At 37.0% G+C, this 14,335-nt stretch overlaps 1 protein-coding gene across 1 annotated transcript in view; it reads right to left on the bottom strand.

The window, feature by feature from the left end:
- DLC1 (DLC1 Rho GTPase activating protein) overlaps window positions 1-13,326 on the bottom strand; it is a 410,622-nt gene extending 397,296 nt beyond the window's left edge. The window contains exon 1 of the mRNA XM_032328905.1: window positions 12,908-13,326. The gene's annotated coding sequence lies outside the window, so the exon portion shown is untranslated. The remainder of the gene's footprint in view (window positions 1-12,907) is intronic.
- Window positions 13,327-14,335: the final 1,009 nt, after the last annotated feature.

Here is a 14,335-nt window from a genome sequence, read left to right as displayed (position 1 = left end):
TCACATTTAAGTTGAGACTAAATTCTGGATTCATTTCTTTTACTAAAAAGAAATTGAGTTTTATTAACTCCTTGGGGTAAGGGATTACAGAAAAGGTTTACCCTTAGGACCTTACCATAATATTAATTGACTTCACTCAACCTTGGCAAATAGGCGAGTGTTTTTATAATGTCAAAGGAAGACAGTTTGACAAGTTCTAAAGCTGTCTAGTTGCTAAGAGAGATGGTAAATTAGGTAGATTTGAATACATGAAAGCATTAACTCCTGTCCTGCTCATCTAGGTTCTTTGGACATTTCCAAATCATTCCTGTGAATGTATAGTGTCTATATTTTTTAAGACAAAAAAATTTCCTTATGATCCTTATGACCAACATCTCTCTATTTTCAGTGCTCATTCCATATCCTGTGGTCTGATAGATTTTTTAAAATTTTCTCTCTTCAAACCTTGTTATTCACACTTCCTATTTAAATATTGTTTATAAGCTTGATAGTTAAAATCTGCCCCCATGAGCTAAAGCCTGAACAGAGTATTAAGAAGAGGGTTCAACATCATTAGCCATCAGGGAAATTCAAATCAAAATCACACTGAGATATCACCTTACACCAGTTAGGATGGCAAAAATTGACAAGGCAAGAGACAACAAATGTTGGAGAGGATGTGGAGAAAGGGGAACCCTCTTACACTGTTGATGGGAATACAAGTTGGTATAGCCACTTTGGAAAACAGTGTGGAGGTTTCTCAAAAAGTTAAAAATAGAGCTACCCTCTGACCTGGCAATCATACTATTGGATATTTAACCTAAAGATACTGATGTAGTGAAAAGAAGGGCCATATGCACCCCAATATTCATAGCACCAATGTCCACAACTGCCAAGCTTTGGAAGGAGCTGAGATGCCTTTCAATAGACGAACGGGTAAAGAAGATGTGGTCTGTATATATAATGGAGTATTACTCTGCCATCAGAAAGGAGGAATACCCACCATTTGCATAGACTTGGATGGAACCAGAGGGGATATGCTAAGTGAAATAAGTCAAGTAGAGAAAGACAATCATCATATGATTTCACTAACATGTGGCACATAAGGAATAGCACAAAGGCCATTAGAAGAAGGAAGAAAAAAATGAAGGGGAGGAATTGGAGGGGGAGAGGAACCATGAGAGACTACGTACAGACTATGGACTCTGGGTTTCAGAGGGAAGGGGTTGGAGGGATGGATGAGCCCAGTGATGGGTATTAAGGAGGGCATGGATTGCATGGAGCATTGGGTGTTATACGCAAATAATGAATCATGGAACACTACATCAAAACTAATGATGTCCTGTATGGTGACTAACATAACATAACATAACAAAATAAAATAAAATAAAATAAAGAGGGAATACTGGATTACTGTCAGCTGCATCTGAGTATATTGGCCTCATTTTCTAAATCATCTGAATTTACTAGAATCCATCCTATAAGTTATATATGTCTTTGTAAAAGACCTGATTTTTCCCTATCAATCTCCTCATCAGATTGCTCTCTTTAAAATTATATTTCTAACTATCGACTATTTGTGTTGCAAATTTTTGTTACATTTTCTTGGTAATCCTTTTTGTGCATTTTCATTCAGAATGAGCTCAGCTGCTGAAGATTTGGATGAGGGATCTGGAAAAGTGTAGGTCATTTCAGGGTGTTGATTTTATGAAGTGAATTTCCATGGGGATTTTTCACTTCTTAAATGCATGTGTTCTAACACCACTATATTTCAAGAGACTCTATGTACCTCTAATGTTGTAACAATTCTGGAAAATGTTTGTAAAATGGCCAAATTTGCTTTTTGTGATATTAGTGCATAAGATGTTTAGACACAAATTAATCTCAAATTTATTATTTGAGTTAATTTTGTAACACCACTCCTTAACATAAGCATTTTGTGCCAAACAGTATTTTATTTATTTATTTATTTATTTTTAACAAAGATTTTATTTATTTATTTGTCAGAGAGAGAGAGAGAGAGAGAGCGAGCATAGGCAGACAGAGTGGCAGGCAGAGACAGAGACAGAAGCAGGCTCCCTGCTGAGCAAGGAGCCTGATGTGGGACTGGATCCCAGGACGCTGGGATCATGACCTGAGCCAAAGGCAGCTGCTTAACCAACTGAGCCACCCAGGCATCCCAGTATATGGTATTTTAAAGTTAACTGAAATTAAATATTGTCATACTAAACGACATCAATTGGAGATGTTCTAGTTTGAGAATCACTGACCTGCATCCCATATCAAATGACCACGCTCTCCTTTGCACCTGCTTCTGAAATAAACACATACTATGTATTTTGGCCTTTGGAGTGTCCTTAGAGAAGACGATTCCGATGATAATCACCATTGCTCATTCTATAGTCTGGGAGAATACGATGCAATTAAAGCACTGGAGGCTGAAATCAAGTGGGCAGGAAGGAAGAACTGACAGCAGCGCTGGCTGGCCAAGATCAGTTCTCCAGTACTTGTTTATTTAATGCCCACTGGGCCACAGACACTCTGCTAAACGTTGACAATGTAGACCTAAATAATATATATTCCATCTTTCCTAAATGAGCTTACAATTTTATGAGAGAAACTCATGTAGAGAAAAATAGTAAGTCTTCTCATGACCACAAATTCCATGTAAGTTTTAACATAAAGCAGAGGGTCATCAGTTTCTCCTTTCTTCTTCCTTCCTTCTGCTTTCTTTCTCTTTTCCTTCCTTCCTCCCTTCGTTCCTTCCTTCTATTTTCTTTCTCTCTCTTTCTCTCCCTTCCTCCCTCTCTTCCTTCCTTCCATCCATCCATCCTTCTTTTTCAATAGTGAGTCTGTGGGATGATGGAAATGTTAGGTAGGACTTCCAGAGGAGAAAATCCCTAAACGACGCCCTCTGTGGTAAATTTCCTGCCTCCACAACAACCTGAGGTTCAGAGTTTCACCGTTCTAGAATCACCTCTTTGGGAAAAATGGCAGAGGCAACAATAAACTCCAGAGAATTACTAACAATGTGAAAACCCATTTGACACCTGGGAGGGGAACCACATTTCTCAGGTGCATTCAGAGAAAATTGAGGGGAGAGATTTAAAAGAAATTTTTTTTTTTTTCAGAAAAATTCACAGACCTGTCTTCAGATTCAAGAAAATCTGTGAAGTATGAAATAATACAAGAAATAAAAATATACCACACCAAGAAACATTATTGTGAAATTTCAGAACTTTAGAGGTAAGCAAATAAACATATATGTTATCAGAGAAAAAGAGAAAAGAGGTTATACATTATGCATTGGGAATCCCAATGTTATTGGATTTCTTAATAGCAAAATTGGAAACAAGACAGGCAAATGTATCTTCAAAATTCTGATGGGAACTTATATCTACCTTATTTTTAAATTGCCTTATTTTTATTTTATTTTAATCTACCTAATTTTAATCTACCTTTAAAAATTTCCCCCTCTTCTCAAGAAACTACTGGAGGGATAGTTCTATCCAAATAAAAGAATAAATAAAATGGAGAAGACATGGAGTCAAGGGAGTCAGAAACTCAACACAAAGACCAGGGCATGGGATTTCTAGGATGAAATTTATGTAGCAGGCCGAGCAGGCAATCATTTCACATAAATCCTAAAGTTCTCTACAAGAGATGTCTCTAAGGAAAAAACCATGGAAATAATAGATTATATGAGGTATGTGGCCACAATAAGAGGAATTTATAATAAAGTCAAACAATTTTGGTGGAAGAGTTAGTAATATTTACACAGAAAACAAAAAATCAATTATTACCTCCAGGAAACACAGGGTTTTAAAAGAAAGGAAATATAATCATAGTACATGACCTGGTGTAGCTGTGATTTTTTTGTGTAGCCAAATAATGCAAACAGCAAATACTGACTTAACAAAAAAATTATGAAAGCAACTATTTTTGAAGCATAAAATTTTTGTAGGAGTTGAGGTTAGGGATGCTGGGAAGAATCATCTCAGAGAGCTGACTCTTCATTTTTCATAATAGGAATTTAACAGATAATGACTAAAATGGGAAAAATACAGTATAATCATATTGTTTAGAAATACAGAGGTAACAGGGAAAACAGCCAAAAACAGTTTACACTGTTATAGTTCTTTGTGTTATTTGCTTGAGGCAAAGAAAAATTTTGGAATCTCAGAAAGCATGTTATATAATGGCCTAAATTTAAACTATATTTTAATATGTTCCACAGCAGTAATTTTAAGATTGAGTTGATAGGTAAATACATCTACATTTCCTCTATAATATGTCTAATAGGACCCAAATATTCCCTGTGTTTCCTCCCACCGTCTCCGTATCACCCCCTCACAAGTACAAATATATCTTTCTCCTTCCATTTGCACAGTAAAGGTGCCAGTTTGGGTATTTATTTTGGGCCAATAATGTCATGCAATTTTCCATAAGGTTCTTGGGTGATTTTTTTAATGGTCTTTTTCTTCCCCCAACTCTTTTAAGAACTCCTGCAAGTCAGGAAAAAAATATTCTTGGTAATCCTCTTAGTTATAGCCTTCTAAAATGTTAACTGAACAGAAGTTTTAAGATACAAAAAGTAAGATGTAAATAACTTTAATTGAGTAAATGCATATGAAAAGAGAAATTCTCCATTGCATTATTTCAACTTCTTCTGGACACCCCATCATAGTACTTAGCAAGATGGCAATTTTTCTCATTCAACCCCTTAGACCTTTAAACATGTGTATCTCATTGTAACCTTTCAGAACACAAATGACATACATAGACATATATATGTATACACATACAAAAATAAAAATTTAAAAATATATGTACACACACACAGGTAATTGGCTCCCAGGTTGTTTTAAAACACCTTCACACAGATTCTATGTATTTAATAGAAGGGAAAATAAAAGCGTAATAGTACTGACATTTTCTCTTTATTTTCCTCTCTCCTTAGGTGGCCTCAGTTGCTTTGGTTTCCCTTAGGGTCTTCTTCATTACCCATCCCATGTTGAATTTCTAGGTCATGTTTTCCTTCTTACAACTCCTTTACAGCATATCTATGTGTAATATCTACCACATAGCATATTCTCAGTCACTGGGGGCAAGAAGAAAAGATGTGAGGAAAATAACCTCCTTTTAATTGCAAGTGGTTTCAGCTCTCAAAAAGGCACTCTTACAAGAATACAGAATGCATCTGAGCAGAGAAAAGAACATTTCTACATTGACCAACTTTGTGGCTAATATGATAAGTCAGCAAAATGGAGACACTGGGAATCTGAACATCCTATCATGATTTTCAATCTTTATGTGTCTTAGTCTCCTCTCAGGGAGTCACATTTGCAAATAGAAAAGGCCTCCAGGGACGCCTGGGTGGCTCAGTTGGTTAAGCAGCTGCTTTCGGCTCAGGTCATATCCCAGTGTCCTGGGATCGAGTCCCACATCGGGCTCCTTGCTCGGCAGGGAGCCTGCTTCTTCCTCTGACTCTGCCTGCCTCTCTGCCTGCCTGTGCTCACTCCCTCTCTCTCTCTCTCTCTCTCTGACAAATAAATAAATAAAATCTTTAAAAAAAAAAAAGAAAAAAAAAAAAAGAAAAGGCCTCCAGACCACTTTAGAACTAAATTAGACAACTAGAACAGAAGCAACAACATAGACATGACCACAACTTAATAGATTTCTTCAAATGTGTGCTCGTTAGTTTCAAAGTAAATCTTCACTACAGTGAACATTTGCAAAGGCCAGAATGAAATTTGTTTTCTTGATGGAGCTGTCAAGGAACGAATTATCTAGCGAACCAAATTGTGCACATTTGGGTATCTTCCCACTGCTCCCCCAGCTCAGTGATAACATGAAGAGGAATGCTTTTCATTGCCAAACTGATCTTTCATTTCAAGATGCTCAGGAGCTGTAAGAAAGCGGGGGCAGAGACGACTCTTCCTAATTCCTTTATGTAAATGCAGGAACAAATAGCCAAAAAAGATAACACATTTTAAAAAAGCATTTCTATGAGTCTACTCAGGGGTCAGAGTAGCCAACTTTTAGCAAAAGACAATTGGTGCTTTTCCTTTAAAATATTCATGTTGTCTAATCCAAATCAGAAACGGCTAGAAATAGACTGTGGGAGAGAGAGAGACCTTTAATAATATGATGCAGGAATTTATCTTCATATGATTTCGTGCAGATTTTCGTTCTTTGGTAGCAATCTGCATTCTAATTCTTCACAAAATCATTACCCATTTACTTTTGCATATTTTGTCAGATGTCGGAATTTACTCATTATGCCTCATTAGTTGTCTGTGGAAAACAAACTCGTATTGAAATTCTCTTTAAAAAAAAATTATTTATTTGACAGAGAGAGAGAGAGAGAGCGCACAAGCAGGGATAGCAGCAGAGGGAGAGTAAGAAGGAGTCTTCCTGATGAGCAGGGAGCCTGATGTGGGATTTGAACTCAGGACCCTGGGATGACCTGAGCAGACGCTCAGACAGATGCTTAACCAACTGAGCCACCCAAGTGCCCTTTATTGAAATTCTGTATTGGTAAATTATTGAAGCTTAAAATATTATATATGGAATAGCTTCCATGTATTTGGGCTGTCTGGATATTAAAAAAAAATAGTCAATTATAGAAGAAACCACCCATAATGAACTAAGCCAGGGGAATAAGCATTATATTACTTTTTCCAAAAGATACATCCAGGTCTCCATCATTTCTGGTCTTTAGAAGAAAAAGGAAGAAGCAGGTATCCAATTTAAAATATTCTTTTAAGATTCATCTACTTTTATGTATATCTCAACTTTACTAAGCATGGAAAATTTTTTCTTATACCTAGCTTTCACAGTCAAAGATTCCAGGAATTAGACAAATGTGACAATGAACTCTGTTCAGTTCACTAGAAGTCAGCTCATCGTAAAAAATCAGGTTTCTAAAATTGCAAAAATTATTATTCCTGTGGTGCCCTATTTTTACCTTCAGGTTCCTGCTATGTAATCCAGCCTCAGTAATTTCTGATTTTTTTTTTTTTTTTTTTGCAGGGAGGAGCCCAGATCCTGGCAGTGTTAACTTATTACCCCTTACAGCTCAGGTCAGCCAGCTCTGCAGAGTCTCTAAAAGTTTTCTTAAGTCACCCACATGTAATTTGAGGAAATCTTGGAAAACTTCATAATATTTGCCCGATATCACTAAGACCTTTTGGGGGATAGCTGATTTCCAAAAGATTCCCCAAATTCATACCATCATGGGGAAAAAGATTGCATCATGGATGCAGTAATTTCTAGCTATGTGTATTTTCTTTGGGTTTCCCCATTTTATTTTATAAAAGTACATGGTTTTCTCAATGATAGTGTTCCATCCTAGGCAGAATCCTTCGAACATTTAGAACTATACCATAGCTTAGCTATTTCTGCAAATAAACTCACTAATAATTAACCATTTGGGTTTTTGCCTTAGTATCTTTTTTCTACCAAACCCCTATAACCAAAGAAAAGTATTGTCTTTGTTCTGAACTTGCTCCAGTTGAAATTTTTCATGTGAAAGGAAATAGTTTAGAGTTAAATTTGTCATCAAGAACTTGGTTGCTTTTTGTTTTTGAATGGCAAAGCAGTGTTTCTATTCAACAAGGGACATGGATTATAATGCTTTATCATCAGCATGGTGAGCTGTGTCTTTGCTTTAAGTGGCCACTTTCTATTTTTAGCTTTGCTATCATTTCTAAGAACCCTCTAACAGACACAGTAATCACTTACTGCAAATGAAAAATATGGCTACACCCACCCAGGTGCTTGGCTTGCTACATGCCAAGAGAATACTGAGATTTCTCTTCTTCAAAAAGTATGACTTCCACTGAAATTGGGAACATGACATCACTGGGAACTTAGCTATTCTGTTAGGTCACTATCCCACCAAGTGTTGATGCCTCTGCCATCAACTTTGCCTGCTGTGCTTAATATCTGTAATTCTCATCTTACTTTATCATGTACCTATGCCCAGTGGGGCTTGTTTTGATTTCCAAGTGTTCTTCTATATACCCAACTAATAGCAGGCACATTGAAAACTTCTGATCATGATAATAGGAACAGTAACAAAGGACTTCCATTTACTAAGCATTTACTGTGGGTCAGGTACTGTTCTCTTACACCATCTCCCTTGGTAATAGTACTCACAAATACTCCGTAGAGTAGTTGCTGTCACTGCCTTAATTTTATAGGGAGGAATTTTGGTAGGACTTAGTAACCAGCTCAAGGTCAAATACCTACCAGTGGCAAAAGTTACGATCTCCACTTTTTTGTGGAGGTAAGATGCCTGTTAAAGAACCATTCCTTCCCCCACACCCCCAGTGATTTGGATTAGTTACCTAGATTTTGTGTTCCTCAGTTTTCTCACCTCCGTAATGGGAATAACAAAAAGTTTTGTTGAGAGGAAAATAATAGTATTAAGCTAAAATAATAATACTAAGCTAGCGATACGCATAGAACATTCAATCCAATGCATATTGTGAGAGAATTCACTAGATGTTTGGGGACAGGATGCTGTTGCTGCTGAAAACGGTGACTCCTTTAGTTTTGATTGATTTTAGCTGCAGAATCCATGGCTGGGTGTGAGACACAACTATCCCTTGCATGCCCATGTTGTTTCAATATAAAAGAGCAATTTGACCAAAATGTGAAATACCATGAGTCTTTCTTCCTTCCTTGACTAACTGACCTATGCTTTTCTAAACAAAGATTTGTTTGTTATACTGTGTGCAAAACAGTTTGCCCATATAAAATCTCATGGGATGCTCAAAATGACCCAATGATAGAACTGTTCTCACTATCTTCCTTGCTTTACCAATAAAAAGCAGAAGCTCAAAGTAGTTATGGGGCAAGCTTCACATTGCAGAACATCAAGTGGCAAAGATACAAATCAGAGCCAGTTTTTGGTCTCTGCCCAGGAGTTTTTCAGTTCACCACCCCATTTAAATTGTGGAAAATTCACTAGAGCTCTGCTGTCACTGGTTTCACGTAATTTTTACTTTTAAACTACTTCTGGATGCTCATGCTTCCCTCTGGTTTTTAATGAATTTGTAACGTCTTCTTATGAGAATGTTGTTAACCTTTGGCCTGAGGCTCTGATGATTCTTGACAACCTCTTATCTTCTTTCCCCTGTAAAAATTATCATCGCAGGATGTCTGGAAAATTAAAAAAAAAAAAAAAAGTCCCACAATGCCCTCTCTTTACACCAGTTTTGCTTTCCTTTCTTTCCTCTTTCCCTCCGATTTATTCCATAAATGATTATTGACAAAACAGGTATTGACTGCATCTGACATGCTAGGATATGTTTATGTCTGAGAATAACAAGAAACATTGAATTTCTAAACTTGCTCTGATCTTCCTACTTCCTTTCCAACTCATTTCCATGATAGGATTGATTTTTTTTTTTGAATTATTTGAATTGTATTGCTGAAACACTTTGTTAATCTAGTCTAATACAAAACAACCTTTTTACATGTACAATGAGTACAATAATTTTTTCTACCCATCTACCTTAATTAATGAGCACATTTATATGAACACGGTTTGCATCGCCTTCCCACTATTTTTTGCACGCAAGTCCTTATTTAATCTTTTCAACTTGATTTGCATATTCTATAATCTACTCAATCAAAATCAACCAATCTCTTTTTAACTAGGTCTAAATTCACCTTTATTCTGTTTAGTTTCATTAAAAACTAAGTCCATCTGTTTCTCAAAACTCTATGAACTGACTAGCAATTTAACACCAAAATAGAACCATGGAAGTAAATCCCTATATCCACACCAAAGTCAATCTGGAGTTGGACTTCTTTCCAAACTTGATTGGTTTAAGTTGTAGACATAAGGGGCTTATCATTCAATGTGGGAGGAAGGTACAACAGTCAAGCCAATTCCTTCAAGTGTGGTGGTTTTTACTTTTCTCACACCCTCTTTAAATTCTCATGTACAATTACTGGCAAGTCTCTATTTTTATCATAAAATTCTCTGATCCAGGTCTAGACCAGCTCTTTGGAAATTTGTTGTACTGTAACGATTTCTATAGAAATATTCTTATTGTAAGATCATATACTAATTCATTCATTCTCCAAGAAGAAACAAGATCAAAACAAAGGATTAATTTAAAATGTCCCCAATACAGACTTGTTTAAAGCCTACAAGACCCAATCCTCTATGAGTGAGATTAAAGCATGCCTACAGTCTTGATAATGAGGTGTATGGTATGGGCAGGTTTAAGTGTGGTCAGAAAAAATCCTCCTTTTAAATTATAAGATTCTTAAGAAAATAATAAAATGATGTATTCTCTTTTGCTAGGCTCTCTTGTCACCGTGCAGTCAGTTATCTAGGCTACTGCTTTATTTCACTGATTCCTCATTCCAATAATTGTAGGATAGAGACACTGAAAGTGTTGAATAATGCATCTTTAAAGTGTAATAACATCAGGAAATTCAATCTGGTTCATAAAAATGGGGGAAAAGGGATCATGACACACATTCTAAGAAATGGCATGCAATAGAAATGACATATATGCATTTTGTGAGAAAGTTTCTTGCCTTGGAAAGGGCAGTGTTCAGTGTGCCTGGCAACATCTACTGTCATATATGAAGTATGATGCAACTTAAGCAGCCAACTCTCTCATTTTACACTACACCGGTCAGACATGTATTTATATACTGTAAGAAATTCTATATTCTACAACTAAAGGACTTTGTAGAAGGCTCAGAGTAGATATATGAACCAATTAAAGGATTGAAAATAAGCTGTACAAGGGAAGATGAAAGGAATTGGCTTTATTTGACCCACAAATGTATACTTATGATTTCTTATGTCCATTTCGGTTTTCCATATTTCCACTGAGGAAAAACCCATAAAACTGGAAAGAAGCTACAGCAATAGAGCTGTAGGTTAGATAAAAGAAACAATATCTGTGTACCTGAGATCCTTAAACCAATTCTGCTAGGGGGAAGTAAAATCTCTGAATGTCACTGGTTGGGACAGACTGGTTATGATACCATTTGAACAGGAGGATATCAATCAGACAAGTTCCTTTCTGACACTACTCTCTTAAGAAACATCAGTTTAAAATTAATATAACTATTAGCATATGGATTGATTTTCTTGGCATAAATATGAAATATAACAAAATGGTCACCAAAGAGTTACTCCACTGAAGTGTTTGTTGAAGGCAGGAGAAAACTTTTACATATGAGAATATTTCATTACTTGGATGAATTTGGTTCTTTTTTTAAAACCATGATCCTCCCCCCCATACTATACATGGGTGGCAACTTTGAGCCTTTCTTATTTTTTAAAGTGGTACTACGATTTTCTGTCAAAAAGTAGCCTTCTACTGGATATATTCATACTTCGTTCAGCATGATTATTATTTGAGAGCAAGAGGATGTAGTAGAATGATCTCTGAATTGTGAGGTGGTGTTCCACTGTCATCTCTTCTACTAGCTAGCAGTGTGACCTTGGACAGGTCACTTTTGAATGTCATTCCTCAGCTCTCTGAAGCAACCTAAGGACAGTGTTTGAAGTGGTCTCTTATGTTCTTTCGTTCTTCGAAATTCTTTTCAGGGATTTTATTAAATCATAATTCTGAGAAGCCAGCACTTTATTTTTCACATGCTGAACAAGATTTTTTTTAAATCATATTTAAATGTTTTAACACATCTTAAATTGTTAGTGGATAGTTAAAATATATCAAGATAACTTATACTAGCATAGAATCCAATAGTAAGTTAGCTAATACAACAAATGGTCACCTTGTACTGTGTAAAAGCTTGGGATTAAAACACTTGATTTCTTATGATCCAACTGTCAAACAGCTCTCATCTTTCATTATGATATTTTGTGTTCATCTAATTGATTTGGAAATATATACGAATATCTATCCCCTTCACATATCATTCCACATAATTCCTATAAAATAATTATTTTCATTTTTAATTCTTCAGAAGTATAAATGCAACAGTATGTTTTACATTATAAGTTCATTTTATTTCAATCATTGCTAGATTTCTGTCTTCATATATTGCATGTTTAGACATTTAAGATACCTACAGCCCAGTGGAAATCTAATTTTATGACTGTATGAATTATGAATACATGATTGGTTTTTCATGTGATTGCAGTGATTTCCAGCTGCCTTAAAATAATAATACTGAATGTCACTGTCATTGAGATTTACTTCAATTCTTCAAAAATGTTCACACAAATATGACCTGAGCAGGGAATCCAGGAAAGTTAATACAAACTAAATCCAATTCTAATACTTAAATTTTTAAAAGTCAGATCAAATAGTATTTAGGATGGAAATAATTTTTGAAGTTTCATGTGTTTACCTTTCTTTTTTTTTTTAATGAAAGCTTTAAGCTGTACATTAACAGCCTGCACTGTGGTCAAAACTATTTTGGGGAAGTACTGAGGAGTCCTATCTTCATACTTTACAGGACACATAGAATATTCTTCGGGGATTCATTATTAAGAAAAGTCACTCTGGTGCTACCTATTCTCCCTCTTGGCAAAGGAAGGGGAGATCAAAAGAAATCGTCTACACCTCACACTTAAGGGTGAGAATATGTATTTGTTTTTGTATTATGCCATGCACTAGGAAGCCTGGTCTTATTCATTAAAAAGGTAAGATAAAAAGGAATTAAACTAAAATCTCAGTTTGTGGAGGAAAAGAGTAAAACCTCTCCGGAGCCTCTTTGAAGAACTGACATTGTGCTAAAACAATTCTGACTCGCAGTTTTCCCCTCCCTAAACATTTTCCACTTCCAGATTTCCTAGCTTAGCTCCCAAACATAGGAAACCACCACTCCGTGCACGAAGCTAATGTTTCTGTCAAACTTTCTGCCTCTTCCACCACCGCCTCAAAGCATAAAGACAAGAGAGTCCCCAGCGTCTTACCTAGACGAGGAGCAGCAGCTGAAACGCCCAGGCGTGACATTGTTCAACACTCAGGCGAGGAAAGAAGTCCGTCCCCGTGAGCTCCTCCAAAATATAAGTTCACATTTCGTGGTTGAGATCATGGCTCTATTCTAAGCAGTTTTTAACGCAGAGCGGGATTCTCACAAAAACACCGTCTGCAGCTGGAGGGGGCCTGGGCTCACGCAGGAGTCTGTCGAGGCGTTCCTAGGGACTTCTGTCCACTCAGTTCAGACTGATGTCTTGCGAAAGGGGCCTCCACAAGCAGGCCCAGATTGCCTGGGAAGCATTTCCTGCCTCTGAGGAGTGCATGTGAGAAAGAGTGCACGAAGCAGAGGGAGGGGGGCAGAGCAGAGCCCGCCTGGGCGACTGAGGAGTTCTGATTTTACACAGAACTGAAGGGAGTTTGTCAAAGCTCTTGAGGTGATTAGCTGGAGAGTCATAAAGTCCTAGAGCTTTCTCTATCCCACACTGCTGATGAATTAAGAAAAGAAAAAAAAAAAAGAAAAAGAAAAAGAAAGAAAAGCAAGGAAAGAAAACAGTTTTCTTCCTCCTCTACAGCTTTCCCACTCTATTAAATGTGTAGGCACGACTTCATCCAAATACCTCTGCCCTTCTTGCAAAAGATCTCTTCTGAGAGCAAGATGAATGTAAAGATTTCAAACTGTCCTCCCCTCAGTAGGAAAACTTTTTTTTTTTTTTTAAACACTACTCACAATATAAAATGCTGCAGCCCTACATCCTGTACCTGAGAGGATCTGTGAGTAAAACCCCAAGAAGCCAGTAAACAGGAACATGGTCTTCAAATCTCTCCCATCCCAGGAATCTGTCACAGAATTAGAGGAGTTCCTGTCATGGCACATGCGGCATTACCTCCAGTCAGAATCCTCCAGTCACACAAACGCAGGGCTGGGAGAGCAGAAGACAGACTCCATCTTGATCCTATTACAGTCTTGCTGACATTAACCACTTGCAACTTCTTCCCTCTAGCCTGACAGAGTCCCTGAATCACATCTCCAAAGCAGCTCACGGTATCTGCTTCCTTTGTCCGACACAAATTTTGTGAACTATCATCTGTTTATCTTTTCTGCTTTCTTGTGCCTCCACTGAATGACTTCCTCCTAGCTGCTCCAGGCTGGGAACTTGGACTACCATTTGGTTTTGATTAAAACCAGACAGCCAACTCTGGAGAATTTAGGGAATAAGCTAATGGAAACTGCAAGTATGGCTTTAATTAGTGCATCAATTAATAATAGATGTTAGCTCGTCTTATAAGAAGACGCCACAAATATCAACACAGAGGAAGCTCAAGTGCTTCCAGGAAAGAAGTTATACCAACTCTTATTCCTTTATGACCCAGAATTCTCCTTAGGGAAAGTGGAAGCAAAGAAGTGGGATGTGGCCTTGGGA

This window comes from Mustela erminea, chromosome 21 (assembly GCF_009829155.1).
Source record: "Mustela erminea isolate mMusErm1 chromosome 21, mMusErm1.Pri, whole genome shotgun sequence".
NCBI classification, from domain to species: domain Eukaryota; kingdom Metazoa; phylum Chordata; class Mammalia; order Carnivora; family Mustelidae; genus Mustela; species Mustela erminea.
The sequence above is the reverse complement of the archived record's forward strand: the minus strand, read 5'-3'. Positions and strand labels throughout refer to the sequence as shown.